The following is a 27,207-nucleotide window of genomic DNA, read 5'->3' as shown; positions in this document are numbered from 1 at the left end:
TAGCACTGTCTAACACATTCCTGAATTTCATTTCATTGAACATGTCATAAAATTTACATATATTTAACTAAGGCCATAAAAAAATCATACAAAATAATGTTGCAACACATGTACCGTTCCCCAGAAGACGAGACTCCACTTGATTTGTTGTTACTTTTCTTCCCTTGTTGCCAGTCACCTCTGAGAGTGAATGACGATGTATTTGATCCGAATGCGATGACCCACTGGTTAACCTCCCAACCTACTCCTTGGGTACTCTTTTTCCCCGCAGACCCCTAAACTACAATGGGGTTGTAAAATGGAGGAATGCAATAGCTGGTAGAGGAGAGCACTCCTTGGCTCAAGAGTCCCCTTTCTAAAATCCTCTACCTCACCAAACTCACTATAGCTTCGTAATCACTGGTCTGACATAGTCTCATCCATCCAACAATAGGGTTCCCCCCAAAAGTCCCTTCTCCGATGGCTTGCCCCTTCTTTTATAGGAGTCCTCATAGGTGACACTTGGCATTTCATGCATAATTAATTATTTTTTATAATTCAATTGTTTGATTATTCACCCACCCATGTGTCACTCTCTCATCAAGGGTCTCCAAAATTATTTACTTAAATTTTATTAAAACTAATATTTTCCTCACCTCAACAAGATTCCTATTTCTTCTCCTAGTTGCCTTTTGATCCCCCTTGTAACTCCTTAATTTGTATTCATTACTACAGTCAATTTATGAGTCAAGATTTGATCCCTTATCTACTCCCTAATTTAACTCAAGTTATCTCTTAGATGGATATTTTTATGTTGATTGTTGCCCCTTGGAGGTTCTCTACATTTCTCTAAAATTTAATTTATTAATCTTATTTTAATTCACCATCCTCTTCTCTTAATTAGGTTTAACTATTCTAGGATTAATCTTTATCCTTACAATTATGTCCATTTTTCCCCTTTTACCTAATTAAACTACATAATCTACCTAATATTTTCCAACATGGGAAGGGTAGAGTTTTTAAGGTAATCTATTTTATTTCTTCCTATGATCCTCTTAACCCAAGTTTTATTTTTGGTTTAACTACCTCGGTTTCTAACATCATTTACCTTTGATGTAAATTTACCTAGTTTTCATTTCTTGATTATATTTATCAATTAATTTATTTTTAATGATTCCAAGGGTGCCACACTTAATAGTTTATTTGTGATGCCAAGGGTGCCACATTGGTCATGCCCTTCAAGAAATTCCCTTGAAGTTCCAAGGGTGCCACGTTGGTCATGCCCTTCAAGAAATTCCCTTGAAGTTCCAAGGGTGCCACACCACTTGCCCTTCAAGCATTCAGTGACTACGAGGGGAAAGTATAGGTGCAATGACATAGACCACTATCATCTCTTATGTTGCCTACTATAGTGAGACTAATGGTGTCGGGGATCAAGAAATCCGCCTTGATGCATGCCCCCCAGTAAAATCCTCATGAGCGACCCAACTTTGGGACCTGCCCTCATGACATCATGATCTTCAAGGCGAAGGTGTTTCAACCTTTCCAGCTCAAGTCATGACGAGAGTGCTAGTGGGTGAGATCAGGGACACTGTCCTGCCCCTCCCATGTAGTTCCATCCACTTGTACAACCCCATCACCCATATGTGAGTCATTTGGCCAAGCAACTAATCTGTGCCTGCAACCACTAACATCTCATCAGAATATAGATAAACATGTATAGTAGGTTTCAAAAATGACTTTGAATTTCAAAGATAAAATATTATAATTTTTTTCATCAAACCAGTTGTCGTCAACTCGTCATATGCGAGTGCCTCTGGTGGTTTCCTGCCATACTCAATAATCATCAGTAACAAGGTTTTTCAGTGTTAGTCATTGTCATAATAGCATCATTAACAACACCTAGTCATTCACATCATTGTTTATTGTAAGCCCGAACTAATGAAAGTAGGTAACATAGGGGACGCATCCATCATGGCTATCATCATCAAAACATCAATGGAAACATACATATCCATTAAGCTATCAACCTCGTAACATCAATAGAAATATACCTATCCATCAATTTATCATCATCACGATTTTAATAGAGAGCATACATATCCTTTACTGCCATCGTCATCATAAATTCAATAGAGACCAAACTTAACCATTTAATGTTATAATCATCATAATACCAATAGATAATATACATAACCATTCATGCTATCTTCATCATAATATCAATGGAGAGCATACATAAACATCACAACCATGAATATCTCAATCACTAATAATAGCGTCATGTGTCTGGATCCTCAACTTGAGGTCCTCAAAGAATAATGTGTGGGCCTTAGGGTTAAATAGGTGTTAGTTACATATCATTGCTAGTCCACTAGAGCGGGACAGTACAATGTGGTGTTGTACGCCATGTGTGGATGTATGTGTTATGATGTACATTGTGCCTATGTGTACGTGAGTGATGAGAAGCAAAGGTGTTGGGTGTTTTCTGGATGTGCCAATCGATCCAGTGTGTGTACAAAAAGAACAAAGTCAAAATTAAGAACTGATTAAAGGATAAGTATCAACATTTTATTTCAGTTTATTATACATATGATCTATGATTTTGATTTATGATGGTTACATGTGATCTATAATTATGGTTTATGGTAATTGCATGTGATTCATGATTTTGATCTATAATGGTTGTGCTTTGAGCTAACCGGGTGTGATGTGTTTATACATGATGATTTGATCAAACAACTAGTTTGACTTGTTGTGACAAGAAGTAAACAAAATTGTAAGTGTGCCTTGTTGACGAGCCACCAATGAGGTATGATTCTAATTTATTTCAATTAGTTTTGAATCTAATGGAAATTATGTGCTTGGTACAAGAAATTATGAAAATGCTCAGTTTGGGTTGTTGAGTTTGACTAAAAGAATTAGCAACAAAAACAAAAGGAATTGGAACAGGAAGTAGTATGTTTGTAAGCCCCTTTAGAAGTGGGCCATTATGGAACACTGGTGCCCAATAGTGTCCATTGATTTCTATGAGCATGCTATGACTAGTAGGATGGTTTTGAGGCAAGGATATGCCTTGGTTGTTTGAACTTCCAATGTGAGGAAACCTTTCGAAGGGATGTATCATCCGAGATAAGGGATGTCAGGTAACTTGTAAGGTGAGTGACTGCACGGAAGGGAGTGACCAGATTTCCCGAGGGACTGTATAGCAGAGAAGGGAAGGTTGTGGATGGATTTGTTTTGGTCATTAGCATTTCTAGATGGAACCAGGTTCACATTGTGAGTGTGCCCTGTAACAATGAGCCGATAACTGTTCACTGAGAGGATAAATGGCACAAGATTGTAGCGTTGGATGACATTGGATGTAACTTTGAATTTGGCAATGAATTATAAACTTCCTGGGAAGGAAGTGAATCCTGGTACTACTTTTGAGGGTGGAGGTGTAAGTCTCTGGATTAATTTGCCGCGGATGCATGCATCATATCCTTTTATTTGTTGGTTGAAAAAATGCATATGTGTATATTATTGTAAATATTGTATCGAACTGGATTTATAAAGCTCCATAGATAGTATGATTATTTGTTGGTTGAAGAAAATGTGCATAAGTATATGAGGTTATTGTAAATACCGTAATGAGTTATGTTATTAAGCTCCAGTAAACGATATGTTTGTCATGTTTTAGCAATGATCATTGTAAATACTACAACGAGCTGTCTTATAAAGTTCCATGGGAAATATGTTTTGTTTTTCAATAGTCTTGGTGGTTGTAGGTGTCATTGAACACCGAGGACAATGTTCCCCCAAGGGGGAGGGTTTTGCAACAACCTCGGTAAAAAATCATGTAAAAAAAAATATAAGACCAATGTCATGTGACACGCATTCCAAGCTGAATGGTGGTTAAAACATCCTAGTGGGCGTTCATTTCGGTTATTATGGTAAAGGAAATGGCAAAGGCTTTGGAAAGGAAAAATGGAATTTTTGGCAATTTTTTTTATGAAAATAAAGGAAATTAGGAGAAAAGGAAAGTGAAAGTTCACAACAAGCATGTGAGGAGTAAATGAAGGAAAATATAGGAAATTGAAGAAAATAGAGGCCTCATTGATAAAAAATCTTATGAGGATCAATTCATAGACTTTTGTCAGTTCAGTTTTGGAGCTCTCTCTTTCTCATACTCTTAGACACTTAGAGAATTCTTGGAACACTTTAGCATTAGATTAAGAAAAGCAAAGAAGGCAAAAGAAAGTAAGGATCAAGCAAAGAAGAGAAGGATCAAGCAGCTACAACGAGATTATTTGCAGGTATCAATTTGTATGTGTGATTTCCTAACTAGTTTTGGCATGCATGGTTATTCATGTGTGTTCTTGGTTCTCTTGTTGTCATTTCCATGGGTTTTTCCAGGTGTGACAATGTTCTTCAACCTTTCCTTTCCATTTCTGGATAAGTATGTTCTGATGGGTTCTCATGTTTTTGGTTGAGATGGATTTCCGAATGGATTCAAAACTAAGTGAGGTGGTCTCTGAAAGAAAGAACACATGGTTTAGTGATCCCTGAATCAGACTATGGATAGCGGTAAAGCCTTGGCCTAGTAACCCCTAAACTGGACTGTGGGTTGCAGTAAAGCCAAATTTTGTGTTACCTCAGTGGGACTAGGAATCCTTGACCGGTGTATGACAAGATATACGATAAAGCCTAGAGGTGGGTGCCCTCAATCAGGCTTAGGAATACTTGGCCAGTAAATGGCATGATATATGGTAAATCCTAGAGGGTGGAGTCTTGACTAGGGCCTAGTGATCTGGTGGGGATTGCGGTAAAGCCTAGAGACTAGAAGACATGAAAAATTCCTCACGGTGTAGGTGGAGAAATCCGATGGCATCCATGCTTGTTTAAGGCCTAATGATCCAGTGGGGATTGTGGTAAATCTTGGTTCTAATGTTGAAGGTGAGGTGGTTAGCCTCGGGAAGCCTTGGTTGATTTTGGTTATGATTCCCACATTTATGCTTAGAATATGGCACAGAGGTGATTGGATGAAAAAAATATTTGGTTCAGTCAATCTATGGTCAGGTGGTTTGTGGAAGTCCCATACATGGTTAACTTATGCATTCATTAATAAGAGTTCCTTCTCCTTGGTATTTCATGTGTGAACGTGCTAGTTTATATGTGGATTTTATGGTTGTTGTATCCTTATTATTTATGTTGTTTATATGTTGGTTATGAGTCTGTTTTATGACAACGATGATGTATGGTTTTGATCACGTTTTGATTTGTAAATGAATGAACAATGAATATATGACCTAATAGATGATAACACAACTATTGTGATGAGATATCAATGCTTCTTTACGAATCTCAGATAAGTATGAGACCCCTATGCTGAGATTTGTTGTTATGACATGTAGAATGCATATTTGTGACATGTTTGACGAAATGTCTGTCATGGCTAGTAGGGGTCCAGTCAAGTCTTTGTTCAATATTTGCATGAATATCATTGTTTTGATGCATTTTTCATTTCTAGAAGTTTCAAGAAGTTATGAGCATGGCTTGAGTCCTGACCCTGAAAAAGTGGCGCAAAATTTGTGGTCGCAGGCTCAAAACTAGCTGAAAAGTTCCCCAGTCATTGGCATGCCGTTGTGTGAACAAATGAAGGGTCTTAATCACATGCATGCCCATGTCATGGGAGCGACTGAGGCTCTAGGTCAGTAAAATGTCAAGTTCATGTTGAGTCTTGAAAATTTCATTCATTTCCATTACACTTTCACTATTATGTCCATTATATCACCTCCATTTCAGTACTATGTCACCACATTCATCCCACTTTCATTATCATTGGGTGTTACACTAAAAAATGTCACCATGACTATTTACAGTTAGTATGGCTCAATCAAACTCCAAAAGAGAGAAAGTCTTTTATAAATGTATTTATCTCTGGGGACGCAGGTTCTCTCAACCTTACCTGCGGGGACACACCCAATGTTCACAAAAGCTGCGTCTTTGGACGCTCTGTATGTAAAGGGGCAGGTGCGTCCCCCTGTAAAGGTTAAAATGCGCAAGTTTCATCTTTAAAAAGTCACTTGTGGTCATTTCTGGAGCATTCTAGAAGGTTGTTCGACGTGTATTGAGCGCCTCCAGATGGTTCATGCACTCCTACCAAAGAGGAACTTATCCCATCAATAAGGGAGCTATCCCATCCAAAGAGGGGATTATCCCATTGATGGTGGACCTGATTAACTTCCTCTTGAGCACTATAAATACAGGCATTGGGCCAGAAGGAGAGGAGGTTAAAAAGCTATACATTTCTAAGGGTAAATGCTGCAGGAATTAGGGCTCCCATTTAGAAGCTTGTGAGGAGAGATTGCCATCTTTGCTTGTTCTATTTGGAAGTGGGTGAGCTTTGTCAAAGTAAAGGAGAACTCTTGATGGACCCTGGGAGGGACTTGCACAACACCAAGGCTCAGGTTGTATTTGTTCCTTTTGTTACCTATTAATGCAAATGAGTCCATTCTTCTCAATAACTTGTTATTTATGAGTTGTTTCATGTACTCCTTGGTCTATGTGTTTAATATGTTTTATTCTATGAGATTATCAAGTGCTATTTAATCGTTTGATTGTTAGTGTATGCAGGTTTGAAAGTGAAGGAGGAGCTCATCCGGATCAGAGGAGCTGGACTACTACAACAGCGTTGGATTACAGGTAGGATCTAAACACTTGATTTCTTATATAGTAAATGCATATTTAGAGAAGGATTGCTCTTGTTTGTCTTGTTTGTCACTAGAGAGCCTTAGGCTCCTAGGGAGGTTGGTTGTGTCCGCACAAGCGACTCTTTCTGCCTGACAAATTGGCGACTCCACTGGGGACTCCATTAATGTGAAAATCTTTTCCTTTGTATGAACTTTGCTCTGAGAAAATTGGTTTGTTTTTCTGGTTTTTGGCTCTGTGACTTTGTTTTTGGGTGGGTTAGCTTAGGGTTAGATTCATTTTGGTTTTTCTTGAGTTTTTCAGTAGGACGCACCCTCTGAGCATTGCACAGTGCGTCCCTGGACGCACTGTCACTGTGTACACAGAGTGGGCCCGCACCTGTTCTAACGGGTTGCCTGCGTCCCCTGCTAAAATTTGAGAAAATTCCAGTTTTTGCATTTTTTCTCTTAGATTTTGCTTTTTCTTAGTTTTTACTGCCCAGATTCATTAGTCTCTTGTCAAAAATATTCACCTGAACTGGTTTCGATAGCATTGAGTGTTTTAGTGGATTTCATAGAAGTTTAAGCCCTAGGGTTTGCTTTTTGAGTAGGTCTTGTAGTGACTTTGGCGGTAGAGGTTGTCAAGCCTTAGATCTCTCTGGTTTTGTCAACATTCTTAGAGGTCAGACCTGTCATAAAGTCTACCTGTGTGAGCAACTTACCATTGAGTTGTCTCTTTGGCAAATTTCGATGTACTTGTTGATTAAGTTTTGAATTCCATTTTACAAAAAGAACAAAAAGATTTGAGTTTTGTTTTGACTAGTCTTTTGATTCTGCATTAGCTGGTCCTTGATTTGATTATGGTCAAGTAAAACAACCTAGAATCATATTTGTGAGCTTTTGCCTTGTTAGGGTTGCTTAGAGTAATTTCCTTTTTGATTTGCTTGTGAGTCAAGTTTTCATAGTTTTTATAACTTTTAAGATTGATTTTCGTTACAATAGATTTATATGCTTTATTAAAAAGAGAAAATACAAAAACATCTCCTTTGAAAAGTTTTGTTTCCAGTAGCTTTGAAAAGTTTTGAAAGAAAAAGAGTTTTTCGTGCACGTAAAGAGTGGTCATGTTTGTATGCTTGAAAAGATAAGAGAATTGTTTCTTTGATTGTCTTTATTAAGAAAGTTGTTTTCTCTAAAATTTGCATTCTCTCAACTCTCTTAGTTAAGAATTTCATTGAAAAAGGGAAAAGTAGCGTAAATCATCTTAGGTGCATCTTTGTAGTGGTTTGAGTCGAGTCTACACACCATTGGTTTCACTTCCGCTACCTTTTGTCTTTAAGAAAAACGATAAAATTAACGCTTAAAGTAAAATCGACGTAGTAATTTTTATTTACTAGGGCTCTGAAACACCAATTTAGATCAGGCTAGTGTCTTGGAGTAGGTGAGTAATTAACTCTCCAAGACAACAAAACCAAACAAGTAGCTTATCTTGTGATAGAATAAATCCAATTGTCTCATTTGTACTCTGGGAAAGCTCCTCTTAAAGGAGAAGCACGAGCTCGTGTCCAAACCAGTGAGGGGATCAATCCCCCCTCGTTGGGAACGACGCCAGACACGCACGTATTACAAACGGTAAACCTCGGATTAACCATTGTCGAGGAGCCAGGGGTCACTTGTCGGTAAACCTTGGATTATTGTCAAGGAGCCGGTAAGGGGATTGAGCTTGCTACTCTGCCCTTGCGTGCTGTCGGAGTTTAGACTGTTCCCCCAGGTGCATTTGTTACGGTTGGTAACCTTAGTGACCATTATATTTAGGATTCTACCGAGGTGACGGTGGAGGGAAGGTCCCACTGTACCTGGAGCAGACGTCGGCTAGACTCACTTGGATTTTCTGGGGGGTTCACTTCACTCGAGACGGTTAAAGTGGAGGAACTTGGTCCAGTCTATTCATTAAGCAGGTTGCCGGGGTAACTGTTCCACCCGCCACTTCTGTACTGAATCCAGCGATGTTGGGCTTCATCACCAACTAGCGCTTTCGGTCTGGAAGGTTACTGTTTGTGCTTGGTTTGACGCCCTAGATTCTTTAGGCGTGTGATTCAAATTTGTTTGGTTCTTTAGAGACTTTAGGTGGTTTGATTTGAAATTTTATTTTGTTTTCGTGTGTAGTAGTTAAAAGTTTTTAGCTGTGGCGGAATTACTGAGACAGTCCCGTAGACTTCGGGGCCAGTCTCCTGAAGTTGTTTCTGTGGCCGAATTGTTGAGAAGATCCCGTAGGCTTAGGGGATCACCTCCTCGAGACGACCCGGGTAATCTAGAAGGTTTAAAGGTCCTTGTAACTCCTCCTAGTGGCAGTAGAGTAGGTTCACATGAAGAAGGAGAATCTTCCTTGGTAGTCCATTCAGATTACCAAGGTTTAGAGACAGGTTATAATCCCGAAGCTATTACAGTTTCTGAGCTTGTTGGTAGTTTTTCGTCTGCTAGTGATACAGGCGAAGAACCTGAAATATCTGAACCTGTTACTCCGACTTCTAGTGTTCCTGATTCACTGAAAATAGAAAGAATTATCACCGAAAATCTTCCTACTGGTTTGATTGCTATCGAAGAACTTGCTCCAGAGGAAGAAATAGGCGTCTCTAACCTTGAAGATCAACTTACTATTGATCTAAGAGAGCGTGAATCTATCTTTTACAGTCCTCCTAGAAGTACTACTTGGTACCTTTCGTTAACCAATTATTTAGACAACTTTGGGCTAGGTTTTTCTACACCTCGTACTCCTTTTCCACCTGGAGGCATTCATACTCCTGTAAATATGTCTGGTCAGTCGTCCGTGTTTACTCAAAGTCCTGAATCTTTCTTACATGGCGGTCCTTCTGTTCCCACTAGGTATCAATCTCTTTCTGGTACCTTTGCGGGGGCATCTCCTCAACCCGTTGATCATGGGTTATTAGTTGGAAACAGTGGTAATATACCATTGGGTGTAGGAGACATTTACATGATGTCAGGTTCAATTCCCGTTTCCCAACCTCAAGGTGGCCAATTACCGCCTGGGGGGCAGCCTCAGTTAACGCCTGGGGGGCAACCTCAAGGTCAGTACGTGCCTATGGTGCAATACATGCCTCAAGGTCAACCCCAGCCTCAATATGTACCCCAGGGTCAACCTCAGTATCAATATCAACCTCAAGGATGGCAACCTCAAGGGTATCAACCTCAAGGGTACCAACCTCAAGGTCAAGGTCAACCCCAGTATCCGTATTTACCTCAAGGTTATCAACCTCAAGGTCAATACTCAGGTCAAGGTTATCAACCACCTCAAGGTCAATCATATGTTCCAAGTATAGGAACTGCACCTTACAATTATCAATCCTATCCTCAATCCGGTTATGGATCTCAGTATCCTCAACCTGTTACGGATCAATACCCTGGAATGTTAGTGTGGGATCCATCACAGGGTCAACAGGTGTTGCAGCCAAGTATACAGTCGGTACCTCAAGCTGGACAACCCATAGTTTCTGGTCCACCCCAGCAACCGCAACCTGTCCAGTCAAATGTTCAAACTTCTGTAACTTCGGTAGTTACTCAGCCGCCAATCGCACCTAGTACTCCATCTCAAACGGCTGCTGCAACTACCGCCACATCTACCATACTTACTTCTGGAGTATCGACGGCTCCAGTTTCTACTGTCCCTGTGACCACTCCTCAGACATCTTTACTGTTGTCTGGATCTACGATTCAAACCACGGTCCAGATGCCTGTAGGTCAGCCTGGTATAAGTACGGTTGTCACCACTCAACCTCAATTTGTTCAACCTCCGTACCAGGGACAGTACCAACATGGGCAAGCTGTCCAACAGTCGGTTTACCAGTATCAACCGTATCCTGGGTACACTTATCAACAACCTCAACAACCCCAGTACGGTCCGGTTAATCCTGGTTTTCCAGGAGGATATAATATCCCAAATGCGACTCCTGTTCCTAGTTATCCTGGATATCCTCCTCCTGGGGCTGGTATTGTGACCCAGAGTTTTAGAGATCCTAACCGGCAGTTACCGTTTATCGCAACTTTGGATTTACCAGACTTGACGCGCCTAACGAACGATCCAATTCAATATCTTCAGTTCTGGCCGCCAATGCCAAATAAGTTGCCCAGTGATATACCCAAGTTCGAAGGTAAGTCTGGAGAGGATCCGTCCAATCACGTGATGACTTACCACCTCTGGTGTGCTTCAAATTCTATCTCGGATGATTCGATCCGCTTACGTCTTTTCCAGCGTACACTCATTGGTCTCGCGGCCAAGTGGTACATTGAGTTACCACGGGCCTCTTTTTACAATTTTAGCCAGTTAGCTACCTCGTTCTTAACTCACTTTCAGTTGCCGATCAGATACGATAACGACACGGAGTTATTAACTTCACTAAAACAATCGACGTCCACGTATATTTCTGATCACATTCATGAGTGGAGACGTCGAAGAAGGCTAGTGAAAGTTTTTATCCCGGACCAAATCTTAGCTGAATGGTTTGTTAAATCATTATTACCGAAGATTACTGAAGATGTAGCTAAGGCCGGAGTAGTTACTGAGGAGCAAGTCATTGCTCAGGCGCAATACCTTGACTTAGTTTATACTCAGTCGGGTACGTTACACGAGAAGATTCCGGATCTTCCAAAATCGAATCAAATTGCTGCTGCTCCTTCGGGATCTCATGCCGCTGATGGTATGATTGGTATCGTGAATACAAAGAGCAAGAAGAAGTCTTCCAAGGCTTCAACTACTCCTATTATCACTTTGCCTGATTCCCCGACAGGAGAGTCTTCTCCTGAACTTACCGCCGATATTCACGCTGTAGAGACATCTACGGCTAAATCAAAAAACGGTGGAAAGAAGAAAGGAAAGAAGAAGGCCAAAGCAGACAAGGCTCCGAAGGAGAAAACGGAAAAGTCGGAAACCAATGACGAAAAGCGCAAACCTCGATATCCTTGTCTTATTTGTGAAGAGGATCATTTTACGAGAGATTGCCCTCATCGGGCCGAGGTTGTGAAAATAGTCAAAGGTTCTCCCACTCCTGTTGTGTTAAAAAATCCATTCCCGGAGCAGGAGAATAAGATGATAGGTTCTTCCTCGAATGCCAGTGAAGAACCCATTTTGATGATGTCTCATGTGAGGATTGTGACTCGATCGCAAGATTATGGTAGTAAGGCTCCTGTTGATGGTAAGGAAGCAGAATCTTCTCACTCTAACCCATCAACTTCAGCTCCCGGTTCCGATCCACTACAGATCGAGAAACCTAACCCGGACTTAGTAATTAAACCGCCCGCCAAGGGTGTACTTCGAAGGTCTGCTTTCAATCCACATGCGAGAGCAGCCCAGAATTACAACATTGTTGAGGACTTAGCTGTTTCACCCTCAGCAATGTCGGCATTAGAAGTGCTGCAATCATGCCCAGCACAACGAAAATTACTTTTGTCGGCTATCGGAGCTGTTGATGTTCAGGACCCGAACCTGATAATCTTCGATCTAGAAAATAGTACACCACGTCTCCCCCATCAAATGGCTTTCCAAATTCCAGTGATAGTAAAAAACAGGCCTATTCATCGGACTGTGATTGATGAGGGAGCCTCTACGTGTATTATGTCGATTCAATGTTGGAGATCTCTTGGTTCTCCTTCGTTGAACCAATCCCCCACCATCCTTAAGGCCTTTGATGGCCGTGGGTTCCGTCCGTTTGGTATTCTACAGGAATTGCCTATAGGGGTCGAAGGTAAAACCGTTAGTCTGGATGTGGAAGTGGTTGATGCCCCTCTAGACTACAACCTTCTTTTGGGTCGAAGTTGGTCATATGCTATGACGGCGGTCGTTTCATCGGTCTTTAGAGTAATTAAGTTTCCACATAACGGTAAGATCGTGACTATTGATCAGTTGACATACTTTTCATCCGACCCAGCCTCTTCAGAGAGTATCCAGCATGTCGGTAAGACGACAATCCCTTATAGGGACGTTGGCGTAGGTTTAGTTAAAGATTCCGGTTTACTGGGAACTTTTCCTCTCCCTCCACTCAGCGTAGATCCTTCATTTGCAACAATTCATATGATTACATCAGAAAACATTATTTATGATGATCCTTGGATTGTCCCATCTGAATCTAAGATAGACTCATTCGGTGATGCTATGCCTTTGAGTCCATATGAAATTGCTTATGAGGCTGTCATGTCTTTTACCGGCTCGCGTTCAACCGAAATCGACCAAATGAATGTGGTCAGTGAAGAATCACTTTTCACCTCAACCTTAGAACGGATAGCGTTTCCCGAAATCGTGTCATCTGACGAGCAACTTCGTGAAATCCTAAGTGTAGACGATCTACCATGGGAAGATCTCCATCACAGATCTTCGTTTTTACCTAAGGATGATGCTTTTGAAAATGATTTTTCATCTATCTTTACCGCTGAATATGTCAAAGACGCTCAGGATCCAATGAAACATTCTGATTCAGAGTTGAATTTAGGGAATATTTCTCGTACTATTCCCATTGATATTTCAGTGAAGCCCGGAATTGAGGAAAACATTCATATAGGTGCCGCATGTACAGAAGAAGAAATCCAAACTTACAAGGCCCTATTCCAAGAATTTCGCGATGTGTTTGCCTGGTCTTACGAGGAAATGCCAGGAATCGATCCTGCCATTGTTGTTCATGAAATAAAGACCTACCTGAACGCTAAACCCGTCCGGCAACGGTTGCGTCAGATTCACCCTCGAAAAGCGGCTGCGATTAAAGCAGAAGTCGAAAAGCTGTTGAAAGCAGGTTTCATATATCCGATCCCGTTAACGGATTGGGTATCGAATATTGTTCCGGTCAACAAGAAACAAGGAACAATAAGAATCTGTATCGACTATAGGGATATAAATCGAGCTTGTCCAAAAGACAACTATCCTACGCCTTATATCGATCAAATTATTGATGATTGTGCCGGAAGTGAAATGTTTTCCTTTATGGATGGTTTTTCGGGCTATAATCAAATCAATATTCTACCTGCCGACCAACCAAAAACGGCATTCATTTGTCCATGGGGGACATTTGCTTATTGCAAATTACCTTTTGGGCTTAAGAATGCCGGGGCCACTTTTCAACGGGCGATGTCTTACGCATTTCATGACATCAAGCACATTGTGCAACCGTACCTCGATGATTTGCCTGCTCATTCTTTACATCGAGCTGATCACCTTGTCCACCTACGAGCAATCTTTATGAGGTGTAGGCATTATCGAATTCGGTTGAATCCCCACAAGTGTGTTTTCTGTATAGAAACAGGTCGATTGCTGGGATTTGTTGTTTCAAAAGCCGGCATTCACGTCGATCCCTCGAAGGTCGAAGCTATCATCAAATTGCCTCCTCCTTCGAGTTTGCGCCAACTCCAAAGTTTGCAAGGGAAAGCGAACTTTTTACGCCGATTCATCCCAAACTACGCCGAGGTCACTAAAGGTTTTACACGGTTGTTGAAACAGAACGCTCAATTCTTTTGGGACGAGATTGCCCAACAATCTTTTGATGCACTTAAACACGCGTTGACCCATGCACCGTTGTTGCATCCTCCCAACTACAACCAGGACTACTTCTTATACCTCGCAGCTTCGCATTCCACCATTGGAATGGTGTTAGTTCAAGAAGATGAATTCGGAGCGGAACATGTGATATATTATCTTAGTAGGACCTTAAATCCCACTGAGTTAAAATATTCGCATGTGGAGAAATTGGCCCTGGCAGCCGTTCAAGCTGTCCAGCGTTTTCGTCACTACATTCTTTTCCGTAAAACTACAGTTATTTCGGATTGCAACCCTATGATTTATATTTTGACAAAACAACTGCTAGGGGGCAAGTACTCTAAATGGATCGTTATCCTACAAGAGTTCGACTTGGAGTTTGAGAAGTCCAAGTCTAAGAAATCCTTAGTTTTTGTGGAATTGATGTGTGATTTCCCGTGTGCTGACACAGAGACTGTGGCAGAGGAGTCCATTGCGGACAAATCTTTGTTTCTTATCAGTACTGTAGATCCGTGGTACGGAGATATAATCATCTATCTCCAAACCCAAACCTTTCGGCCTGAAGCTTCCAAAGCGGAACGTCGAAAAATTCGTTTTCAATCCCAGCAATACAAAATTATTGGAGATACACTTTATCGCCGGGGGGCAGACTTAGTTTTTCGACGTTGTTTAACTCATGAAGAGGCTGAGAGGGTTTTGAATGATTGTCACTCTGGAGCATGTGGCGGTCATATGTCTAGGTATGCCACAGCTCAGAAGGTGTTGCGCGCTGGCTATTTCTGGCCGTCTATGTTTAAAGATTGTATCATTGCAGTCCGGAAGTGCCACAACTGTCAAGTGTTTGATCGCAAGATGCGCGCACCACTTGCTCCTCTCCACCCTATAATTGCCGTTGGTCCATTCGCCAAATGGGGTATCGACTTTATTACTTGTAACCCTCACTCGGCCGGGGGGCATGCGTATATCATCCTCGCGGTTGATTATTTTACTAAATGGGCCGAGGCGATGCCTACATTCGACGCAAGCGGCAAAACAGCTGCAGTTTTCGTATTCAATCATATTATAACTAGGTTTGGTGTCCCACAAGCAATCATTACTGACCATGGGAGCCATTTTCGAAACATCATGATGACTGAGCTTACAAGCCAGCTTGGTTTGCGCCACGATAGCTCTACTCCTTATTATCCGCAAGCCAATGGTTTGGTTGAGTCTATCAACAAAGTTCTAGTTATCATGATCCGACGAACCATTGGTATTCATCGGTCGAATTGGCACAACATGTTATTTTCAGCGCTATGGGCATACCGAACCTCAGTGAAAACTTCAACATGGTTCACTCCTTTCCAGCTAGTTTATGGCTTGGAAGCTGTGTTACCCATTGAATGCGAAATCCCATCACTTCAAATGGCTGTCGAATTACTTCCAGCTACTTCCGAAGAGGAGAAACGTTTATTGTACTTAGCCAAATTAGATGAGACTCGACGTGACGCTACATTGGCAATCGAGACTCACGCGAAGCGAATGAAAGCTCAGTATGATAGAAATGTGACCCCTCGAAGTTTTTCGGAGGGAGACCTAGTGCTATTATATGATCAAGCTAACGATAAGCTAGGTGCTGGAAAATTCGTTCCTATGTGGCATGGACCCTACATTGTAAAGCGAAAGCTAGCAAAAGGGGCTTATGAGCTGGTTGATTTTGATGGGGACTCTTTGGGTAAACCCAGAAATGGACTTTACCTAAAGAGGTATTATGCTTAAATGGTGGGTATGGAGAATTTTTAGTTAGATTAGGTTTTCTTTCTAGCTAGTATGTTTGTTAGTTAGTCAGTGTGCTTAGCTTAGAGAGTGTGTTTTTCGTCGTTATTCTGGCTTATCTTGGTTTTACTCTTGATATTGCAGATGTCGACGCCTCTCCAAACATACATTGGATTTGCTGATGGTGCTTGTCGTAGTACACGAAATATCTCTTCCGCAGCTTGGGTTATCTATTCGCCCTCTGATGAGTTAGTTTCTATGCATGGGGTAAGCCTCGGTCAAACAACGAACAACATTGCAGAATACAGTGCAGTGGTTGAATTATTATCCGAATCTATTTCATTTGGAATTCGACGTTTGATAGTGAGGTTAGATTCTGAACTTGTTGTATTACAGCTTAATAGAGTATATGCCATTAGAAATCCTGTGTTATTAAGGTTGTTTTTGAGAGTGCGTCTCTTGGAACGTTAATTTGATTACATTGAATATCAGCATATTCCAAGGTCTTTAAATACATTAGCAGATGCAATTGCTTCTTGAATGTTGGACATACATTTACGATAAATCATGCAAGTAAATTTAAAAACATTTCATCACATATGTTAAACAAGATAAGCCGGTAATAGTGATATATATATAGATAGGAGTGTGTCAAAAAATATACATCGTCTTCGATCATAGGTTGAAAAACACCTTATGATCGGCAAAAATGATAAAGTACAAAAAGTAAAAAATGTCACATGTGTCTACAAAGTGACTAGCCAATCACTGGTGGTGCTCCCTATACGACACCACTGCACGGGCTACCTTACGCAAAAATCTCCTAAACGGTCCAGGGACAGCGACTACATAGCGCTGAAGTCTGATAGGAATATCATCCATGGTAGTCTCAGGCATATCCGCCGTCAGACGCTCTAGATCATGCTCCAACTCAGCTAGTGTCTCTGCAGCCGCGTCCTGTGGGGCCGGTACCGGTGCAACTGGATGTCTCCTCTCAAAAGGCCGGAGGTTGGCTGGGCGCTGTGGACCAACATCTGCATTTTGAAAATTTTTACTGTCAGTTTTGAGGCGATATATATAAAAAAAAAAAAAAAAATACATAATTTGAAAACTTGTGAAAAATAAAGTACCTCTGTCATCCCATTGTTCTCCCTGTGGAAGAACCGTGTCCGGATCACCTCGAAAATCTACTCCGGCGTACGGAAAGTCCTGGATCGAAAAAACCTGGTCCTCTAACCAGTGAAAATAACTATCAGTGAATCGAACAACCGCCGCGCCCTCGTCAAGATGCCGGGCCATCACCGCAACCCATCGTACCAGCTTTGGCTCCCGAGGACCCAAGATATCAACAGTGAGTTGCTGAGGGATCAGCATCGGAACTCTCTCTAAGGCAAAGCTCACGACTAGAGGCCCATATCCAAAGGTCTTCAGTCGTCCGTTCTTTTCCCTAGTCAGTTGGCTCTTCATATTAGCCGACACAGCATCACACCAGTTGAAAATGGTGCCTTGGTAACAGTCAATCACCATCCGCATTTGGGACCCGGAAGCAATATGTAAAGCGGCTGCGCCGCAAATTCTGGTAACCGTGAAAGCTATAAATTTGAGTTCACGCAGAGAGATGTGTTTGATTTCTACGCCTTTCGCATGGTGTGCATTGGGTGTGCACCAATCTTCCCGGAGACTAGCAAGGGATTGGCCACCCGGCCTAGTCCCGGCTAGATTGAGTTGCTCACCTCTATTCGGCAAGCCAGTGAGAAAGTATATATCAGAGGGCTCTATCTCGAGCTGGTGCCCTCCGATGTAAAAGCATTGTTCTTGAACGTTCCATCTCTCAACCAGCCATTCTAAGAATCTTACCTGAGCCCTCATGCCTGGTATGGCCCAGTATTTATATAACCCGCATGCTTTTAGGGCATCAATGGAAGGTTGATGTTCAATTGCAGCTAAATCAACGTCCTCGTGCTCTCTTTCTCTCCAATCCAACATGGTGAGTGCCCTACACACCAAGAAACAATGATTAAAATTAATTTGGGGAAATTTGAATGGTTATTTGTGAGGATTGGGGTTTCAAATTCCGCATTCCACGGATGACGCACCCCGCGTTTAGAACACAGGGCGTCGGGACGCAGCTGGCCTGAAGGTGGGCTGCGTCCCCCGACCATTTTCCTGTATAGGAAAAAGCACCGCAGAGCGCATTTTGAAACCTAAACCCCCCCAAAAAACAAAACTAAAACGTAAAATACAATTTTAGTTGGATGAAATTGAAGAGTAGGATGTTGTAAAATACCTGGAAGAGACGGCGTTCGATTCTGACGGTCGGATTTTCCGCAGCGACCACGGGAAGTTTATTGTCAAAAGCCCTTTTTTCAACCTCAACAGTAAAATGGTAAAAATGACATGGTAAAAAGTCTTTTTATAGGTTTTTTGGATGAATTTGTTCATTTTTCACCATGGAAGGATGTTTTTCGATGTATTTTTACCTGTCTTAAACAGGTATGAGTAATGTGTTGTTTTTGTGCAGGACAAAGGGACTTAGAGGGAAAATTGTCATTTTTCACAAACCAAAATATCAGAGTCATCTTTTAAGCCCTTTTCTGACTCCTAAAAAATGAAAAGATTGCCGAGCGTTTCTTTTACACTCGTTAAAACGGAATTAAAAGACGGTCCCCTTATAGCTCTTTTCTGACCGTAAAATCAGGAAAAGATTGCCGGGTTTTTGTCGTTTCAAACTCGATACGGAAATAAAACGACGTGCCCTTGATCGCTTTTTACTTTTCAGGTCAGTGGCACTAATTATGAAAGTACTCCTTGGTCGCAAGATCAAGCGGTTCCCCTAGGTATTATTTTATACTTTTTCGGGCTTGAGGGACACAAATCTACGAAAAAGTTCAACTTGGAGTCTTCTTAAGTTTTTCAGACTCTCTAAAATTGAAAAACGCCAAGTTTCTCCTATACTGGGCTCGTTAAACATTTCACAGTAAAGGACCTGTTCAATTACAAACGGGAACGAACCACTCCTTCCTAGGGTTCGAATCAAAACTAGGATGGACTCATCCGAAGGATGAGCTTATAATCAAACATATGTTATCCTCCTCAAGCTTGTTAAAAATAAAGAGGTACTTGCCAGAAATGGTGGGGGAAAAGAGAGAAGAATGAACCTGTTTGTTATCTTTTGTCTCAGAAGAAACTTTATTACCACTCTTGAACACGACACTTTTCATTCACCTGGGTTGGGAAATCCTTTACCTCACAGTTGATCAAACCACTTTGAAAGTCTTCAGCCGGGTTCCAGGGATTAACTTTGAGTTATTCATCACCAAGCCATCTGTCGTGTCGTTATGTGTTCAAGAGGTCTGCAAGCAAAACTTTCATCTGCAAAATACTTGTCATCCGTTTGACCATCCCTGAGTCAGTCCTTACAGCAACATTTCTTCAACTTGAACAATGATTTCGTGTTGCGGGCTTGCCTGCAACGGGTCGCTTTCTATCGACATCAGCACATTATCTAGAGAGATGACTTAGAAATCGTCAGTACCTTGAAGTCTGCATGCATCAATGGCAGGTTTCTCGCCTTTGACGTCAGTTTACATCATTGACTTTCGATCGAAGGATTCCGTGAAATGTTCGACATCAACTCATTCATTCACATCTCATGGATTGTACTGGGTACTTTGAGAACCATTGACATTACTGGTGGTCTCTCTCACGCTTGTTAACAGTTTACATCATCGACTGGTAATCAAGTGGTTTCTACCATGTTCGACATCAACTCATTTATTCGCATGGCTAGAATCGTACTAATTCGAGAAGTAGAAATGAAGACCCTGGATCTAGTTTCCACCATCCAGGCTGCGAGGAGTTTTGTATTCATTATCTAAGTAGACTAATCATAAACAGATGACTGCGCCCATACTGTGTCTACAAAAGTCTATGATTATGATGTAATGCAAGATTATTCCTGTATCAGAGTAGTTAGTCTGTTAGTTAAAGTTTTAATCTGAGTATGGGAATGCCTACCTCAGTGATGATATAATCTTACACATGTATTTTGTGTTGAAAATTGCAGGTTCTGACCAGGCTCTCCACGAGATAATCCTTGAAATGATAAAGCGCTTCACCCTTCCTAGATAATACAAAACCCTAATCTATTACAGAGTTCGCACTTTAGGGGGCAATCTGTTACACTAAAAAATGTCACCATGACTATTTACAGTTAGTATGGCTCAATCAACAGTCATGCTATCCTCTTAGGCAAGTCTTATGCCTCTGCTCTCCATGTCAAACTCCAAAAGAGAGAAAGTCTTTTATAAATGTATTTATCTCTGGGGACGCAGGTTCTCTCAACCTTACCTGCGGGGACGCACCCAATGTTCACAAAAGCTGCGTCTTTGGACGCTCTGTATGTAAAGGGGCAGGTGCGTCCCCCTGTAAAGGTTAAAATGCGCAAGTTTCATCTTTAAAAAGTCACTTGTGGTCATTTCTAGAGCATTCTAGAAGGTTGTTCGACGTGTATTGAGCGCCTCCAGATGGTTCATGCACTCCTACCAAAGAGGAACTTATCCCATCAATAAGGGAGCTATCCCATCCAAAGAGGGGATTATCCCATTGATGGTGGACCTGATTAACTTCCTCTTGAGCACTATAAATACAGGCATTGGGCCAGAAGGAGAGGAGGTTAAAAAGCTATACATTTCTAAGGGTAAATGCTGCAGGAATTAGGACTCCCATTTAGAAGCTTGTGAGGAGAGATTGCCATCTTTGCTTGTTCTATTTGGAAGTGGGTGAGTTTTGTCAAAGTAAAGGAGAACTCTTGATGGACCCTGGGAGGGACTTGCACAACACCAAGGCTCAGGTTGTATTTGTTCCTTTTGTTACCTATTAATGCAAATGAGTCCATTATTCTCAATAACTTGTTATTTATGAGTTGTTTCATGTACTCCTTGGTCTATGTGTTTAATATGTTTTATTCTATGAGATTATCAAGTGCTATTTAATCGTTTGATTGTTAGTGTATGCAGGTTTCAAAGTGAAGGAGGAGCTCATTCGGATCAGAGGAGCTGGACTGCTACAACAGCGTTGGATTACAGGTAGGATCTAAACACTTGATTTCTTATATAGTAAATGCATATTTAGAGAAGGATTGCTCTTGTTTGTCTTGTTTGTCACTAGAGAGTCTTAGGCTCCTAGGGAGGTTGGTTGTGTCCGCACAAACGACTCTTTCCGCCTGACATTGGGCCACATTTATGTTTTTCCAATCTTTATTAATTCTAAGACTTTTAAGTGAATTTGTGGTTAAAAATTAGAAAATAATGTGCATATGCTTATACCTAACAAATGGGTTGAGGTTGTTGACATGTGTAGGTTGAAAGGAGACTTCTAGAAGACCCTTATGTGGCACTCTAAGGCCAAATTCGAATTTGAGTGGAAAGAATCATGGGATCATGAGGATATGTGTCACATCTCCTAATTGTATTGTAACTCTAAGAAGACATGTGTCTTATCAGTTCCTATTTTGATTAGGACTCTAGAGGTAGAGGGAGAGATTCATGGATTCTCATTAATGAGATGGCTTCTCATCTTTTTGTATAAATAGGAGATCTCTCTCCTTCATTTGGGAGCTTAGTTTATTAGTCTTTTAGCTTGTGAGTTCTTTAGCTTGGAGTTTGTAGTTCTTCCTTGATGGCTTTTGAAAGCTTTGGAGAACTTTGTTGTACTTTGTAATTTTGAATAATTTGAATAAAGCTTTGATGTTCTCAACATGGAAGGAGATGTGAAGTAGATGTCATGGAGCACATTAGAATGTAAGGTAGAGTAGATTTCATTTTGTAATTTTGTTTTGATTTCATTATGTCATTTGATTGCTTTCAAGTTGGTAGATTAGATTTTTCATTCGTGCAATTTTAATTCATGCAAGTGTGTTCAACCGGTTGATTGTAGGTTAGTAATGCACATAGTTTTTTAATGACTAATGACATGACAGAATCATCTTGTCCTTCTGCTGATTTTTTTTTTTTTGAGTTCTAATTCCAACATTGTTATTTCAATCAGTTTTGTTTTGCTCATTTACTTTCTTGCAATTTAGATATCATATTGCTTAACTTGTTCATGATTTCTTCCCATAAGGTAGATTGAGCTGAAGGGTAAAGGATCAGAAGAGTTGAAGTAGTGTGATTAGTTTCCTTTATGCAATTTAATTTCTTGCAATTTAGATATCATATTGCTTAACTTGTTCATGATTGCTTCCCATAAGGTAGATTGAGCTGAAGGGTAAATGATCAGAAGAGTTGAAGTAGTGTGATTAGTTTCCTTTATGCAATTTAATTTCTTGCAATTTAGATATCATATTGCTTAACTTGTTCATGATTGCTTCCCATAAGGCAGATTAAGCTGAAGGGTAAAGGATCAGAAGAGTTGAAGTAGTGTGATGATTAGTTGCTTTGCTTTTAGTCTTTGAGTTGCTTTAAGTTCAATTTTTACTTTCTTTTTCATACAGCAGCAAGGATATTGGGTTTCATAGTCACTAGCTCATTGATTGGTTATTGCATTCTATTTTGATTGAAGTAGCTGCATATTTACACTTTTGTTTAAGTACTAATTCCATCAATAACATGTTTTAAGATATTTTGAAGTGCTAAGTTTTGGAAGTTACCATTAGGAACATAGGCCTTGTCTTGAAATCTCTATCCATACTTGTCCTTTAAAAGTATTCTTAAGACCTTAGAATAGGATTTTCATTTGCATTAGACACTTTAGGAAACCAACAAGAACAAAACCCCCAAAACAACATAAACTATAAAACAACGAAGTAAGAAAAAGGTTAACTAAGCACATATGGTGCACCACACTTCATCAGTTTACGATACTCGGATTGATAATTTATGTAGAGCAATTTAAGACATTAAATTGACTAGACAGTTCCCTCAGGGGTTGGTCACTTGGAAGGGTTGGTTGGCTTCTGAAGGTTCTGTAACATGTGTAGAAGGTTAGATTGGTTGTGTTTTGTGAGTTCCACTTCCTTAACCATATATAGGGAGTTGAATAATATAATAGTAGCCTCTAGTCACATGTTTACCCTAGTGGACCAGTTAACTTGGGTAAATTTGGGAGGAGGGTGTTACATGGTGGTATCAGAGTGGGTTTCGTTCTCTTTGGGGAATGTATGGTTTATGTTCTCTTTGGGTGTTATTTGATACCACAAAGTGGTATCAGAGCATGGTTCAACCCTTGGAGTGGATCAATGGAATGTGTTTGTTATGCATGCATGTAGGTTGTATATGTGCTTGTTGTGTATGCATGGTTGTAGTGGTGTCACCATGTGAAAGTTGATGGTGTGTTGTTGGATGTAGTCGTCATGAGCGTATGTCGGTTATGCATTGATTATGCATGTCAATGCTTATATATTGTTATGCATACATTGATATGATTGTAGTTGTCATGCATAAGGTCATTGTAGTCATTTTAGGTCATCATAATGTTGTTGGTATGCTATGATGTTGATGTGTTGGTTGAGATAGAGCAGGAAATGAAAATCATCAAAGTGAAGTTGCAGCTCTAGAATTAGGGGTAAAAGCATATCGTCATATAGGTTTGTATATTTGGCATGCAAATATGTGGTTAATTGTTGTTATAAGTATTGATGTTACATATATGCTTGTCATTCTATTATTATGGTTACATGTATGATAAATGCTAGTTTATTAGTGTATTCGTATGCACATGTGTTAGATAGTCATGAATGATAGTAACCCATTTTTGTATGCATTGTGGTCATATGGCTGATGATTATCGTCATGTGGCTGAGATCTTGATGTTATTATGTTTTATGCTAATTTGGATTGACCTATGCAGATGATCATGGTTATGACATTCATGTATGAGTTAATATATTGTGATATTATGTCATACTAATCTAGACTCGCTGTTCATATATGATTGTTATACATGAATGGAAATTGTTTATGAGTTTATGAGGTGAACCTGTTAGCTAGTCACTGTTATGGATATGGTGACTTTATTTATGTTAAGTTCATGTGTTGTGGCATTATATCATAGCCTCCCCTAAGATACATTAAGGTATGAGTTTGATTATGTCATCTATTTGATGGTTGAGTGTTTGATTATGTCATCTAGTTGATTTATTTAACATGGTATGTTTGCAAGTTGTTTGAATGTTTGATTAATTGCATGATATGAGTATGTGTCTGAAAGATTGCACGAATAAATTGTCTTGTTTTAACATGATTGTACTAACGCATTATGTGCTAAGACAACTGATACGTACTTGAGTGTAAGTGTGTGTTAGTTGTACTATTATGATTTTGACTAGTTGATTATGACATGGTTGTTAGTCTTGGAAAATGTTGATTTCAATTAATAGACATGATATTTTGATTCTTGGAACATATGGATGACATATGTAAATAGTTGCAGGGCAACATGCTTGGTATTAGCATGACATGGTAATAGTTGAATTGTTTATATAACTAACAACGGGGTGGTGTGACAGTTCATAATAAGACTTGATTGCAACAAGGCAAAAAGGTAAAAGAAGAGAATTAGGTGAGGATTCCTTTGGCTATGTTTGGAAACCACAATTCCAAACGAATAGATGCTTTGAAAACATAAATTCTTTTTAACCTAGATTTTGTTTGACATTATGTGGATATATGTTATATTCCTAAACATGTATTTGACAGATATATTAGCTAGTTTCTAGTTATAGTTGGATTCGTCGAGAGAATTGGAATCCCTTGAGGAATGATATGTGCAGGTGTACAATGTGGCAACGTGCTTGGCACAACAAGGTAAGATAACTGGTATATTGTTATGTTTACTTATGCACTGACAATTGTGTGTTTATGGCAGTATGATGCAGGGGATTGCATGGCAAAAGAGACTGCCATGAAATATTGAAGAAGGCTCAGGTTGAATTTCCCTTGGAGGCATTGGGAACCCATGGGGTTGAGTCATGGTGTTTGTTGGGAGTTTTGTGCCTTCAGTATTTTGTGATTTGTTTGAGCTTGATTTATGAGTTTTAGTTGTCTAGTACATGGCCTTGCCACTTTGTTTGTGGTGTCGTGTTTCATGGTTTTCTTCTTGTTTGTTTCTTGTTCTTGCCTTTATGTTTTGAGGGTATTGGGAATTGGTTGGGAAGGAGGAAGTTAATGGAGCTCGGGGAGAGATGTGTGATACTCGACAAGTAATGTAAGGCCTAGATGAAGCTCGGTGCATGAGCAAGGGAGGTTGAAGGTAAGAATATGACAGTCGGTTGGACTGGTTGGGTCCATTGTGGTAAATGGATGGTGACAGTACAAACATGAGAAAGGTAACCAGAAATGTAAGGTAAGTGGATTTGAGGCGTTAGATGCCTTGGCTATGTTGGGAACCGTTGTTCTCAATGTTGTGAACAGACAAAGGGAGTTCTCTTAACCTTGACCTTATAATATTTGGTAATTATGTTGTGATCATGATTATGTTGATCTGTATATATGGATATATGTATGTGTGTATGTCATTGTCTGACAGGGTCTTCAGAAATCATGATTGTTTAATGCTAATATTTATATGTATATATGTACATATGTATGTCATTTTATGACGTGATCATGATTGTTTTATGCTAATGTTTATATATATGTATGTATCTATGTATCTATCTCATTTTTTGACAGGGTTTTCAGGGATCATTATGTGGAGGAATGAATTCTTATGCGGGTGAAGGGAATGAAAGAGGTTCTGGTCTTATGGGGAATCAATGGGAAGAGTATCCTCGACAAGTTTATGAGGTCAATATCATGTGGATATGAGTTGATATTATGTGTTTATACTATGCCTATGTTTACGTTATGGACAGGTAATGTTCAGAGATACATCAACGAAATGTAAACAACTTGATCTGTGACATGCTAGGATAAACATGGATGATAGAGAGACACTAGAAGCAAGGTTACTTGGTAGAGACAATGTGGTTTTGGATGTGCAGTGCTACTGTTGTGTTTATGTTGTGCATATTGTATATTCAGTGATTGTATCTATGGTGTTGAGTGCCTGTTGTATATATGGTGTTGTGTGCATATTGCATATGCAGTGCTGGGTATAGATGGTGTTATGTACATGTTATATAGGTGGTGTTGTATACATATTGTATTGTGCACATGATGGATATGGGTGCTGTGTGCATATGGTGTTGTGCGCATGTTGGATATGGAGTGTTGTGTACATATGGTATATTTAGTGCTATGTACATATGGTGTTGTGTGCATGTTGTATATGTGGTGCTATGTACATATGGTGTTATGTGCATGATTGTACATGTGGTGAAGAGTACATGTTGTACATGTGGTGTTGTGTGCAAGTGGTGATGTGTACATGTCATGCATGTGGTGCCATGAATATATGGTGTCGTGTACATGTCGTGCATGTGGTGTTGTGTACATATTATACATGTGGTGTGGTGTACATGTGATATTGTGTGCATGTCGTACATTATGTGTTGCGACCATGTAATACTATGTATGTGTATTGTGTAGTTGTGGTATCATAACATGTGTATTGTTGTGTTGTACTCTGTGTAGTACATGTATTGTGTTGTGTTGTACGTCAGGGGTAGGTACATGTATTGTGTGGTGTTGTACATCGGGTATAGATGTATGTGTTATGTTGCATATCAGGTGTAGGTGTATGTATTGTGTGGTTTCGTATGCTCTGTGTAGGTATATATGTTGCGATGTGTGTCGGGTGTGGGTGTATGTATTGTGTGGTGTTGTACGCCATGTGTGGATGTACGTGTTGTGATGTACACTGTGCCTATGTGTACGTGATTGAGGAGAAGCAAAGGCATCGGGTTATTTCCGGGTGTGGCAACCGATTCAGTGTGTGTATACAAAAAACAAAGCCATAAGTAAGGACTGATTAAAGGATAAGTATCAGTATTTTATTTCAGTTTTATTATACATATGATCTATGATTTTGATTTATGACGATTACGTATGATCTATAATTATGGTTTATGATGATTGCATGTGATTCATGATTTTTTGATTTGTGATGGTTATGTTTTGAGGTAACCAGAGGTGATGTGTTTATACATGATGATTTGATCAAACGATTAGTTTGACTTGTAACAGGAAGTAAACAAAATTGTAAGTGTACCTTGTTGATGGGCCACCAATGAGGTATGATTTGAATTTATTTCAACTCGTTTTGAATCTAATGGAAATTATGTGCTTGGGACAAGAAATCATGGAAATGCCCGGTTTGGGTGGTTGAAACCGA

The sequence above is a fragment of the Pinus tabuliformis genome, chromosome Q (assembly GCF_031772625.1).
Source record: "Pinus tabuliformis cultivar Carrire ecotype Pingquan chromosome Q, CPIR1, whole genome shotgun sequence".
NCBI lineage: Eukaryota > Viridiplantae > Streptophyta > Pinopsida > Pinales > Pinaceae > Pinus > Pinus tabuliformis.
This window is presented reverse-complemented; position numbering follows the sequence as displayed.